Source organism: Sinocyclocheilus grahami, unplaced genomic scaffold (assembly GCF_001515645.1).
Source record: "Sinocyclocheilus grahami isolate Dianchi unplaced genomic scaffold, SAMN03320097.WGS_v1.1 scaffold14253.1, whole genome shotgun sequence".
NCBI classification, from domain to species: domain Eukaryota; kingdom Metazoa; phylum Chordata; class Actinopteri; order Cypriniformes; family Cyprinidae; genus Sinocyclocheilus; species Sinocyclocheilus grahami.
In genome coordinates, this window is record NW_015515278.1 from 5,001 (window position 1) to 5,430 (window position 430).

Here is a 430-nt window from a genome sequence, read left to right on the forward strand (position 1 = left end):
TTCTTCAGTCAGGGGAGATTCTGAAGGTGGCGAAGGAACACACCAAACAGATCAACGACATCCAGACGTCTGTGGATCTTACGATGCTCATCAGTGCCTCCAAAGACTGTACTGCCAAGGTTTGTGTTGAAAACTGAATGGTAGACTGTCAGGAATGATGCTGGGTTAGTCTGACTCGCATATGGCTTCCTTCATTGTGCAGATGTTTGACTCCACAAACCTCGAACACATCAAAACCTTCAAGACAGAGCGACCTGTTAACTCCGCTGCTATCTCACCCAACATGGACCATGCAAGTTTCTGAAATCTTCTGTAGTTTCTCCCATGCTACAGTTCATTTAACTGCAAGCAAATCCTTTTCTACATTGGCAATAGCAGAGATGTTCTGTGTTGCTCAGGTGGTGATGGGAGGTGGTCAGGAGGCCATGGA

The 430-nt window shown here is 46.5% G+C and overlaps 1 long non-coding RNA gene across 1 annotated transcript; it reads left to right on the top strand.

Moving 5' to 3' along the window:
• The first annotated feature begins 6 nt into the window (after window positions 1–6).
• On the top strand, window positions 7–243 carry LOC107579112 (uncharacterized). The gene is made up of 2 exons (XR_001608430.1): window positions 7–119; window positions 203–243. It is a non-coding gene; the product is annotated as an uncharacterized lncRNA (long non-coding RNA).
• Window positions 244–430: the final 187 nt, after the last annotated feature.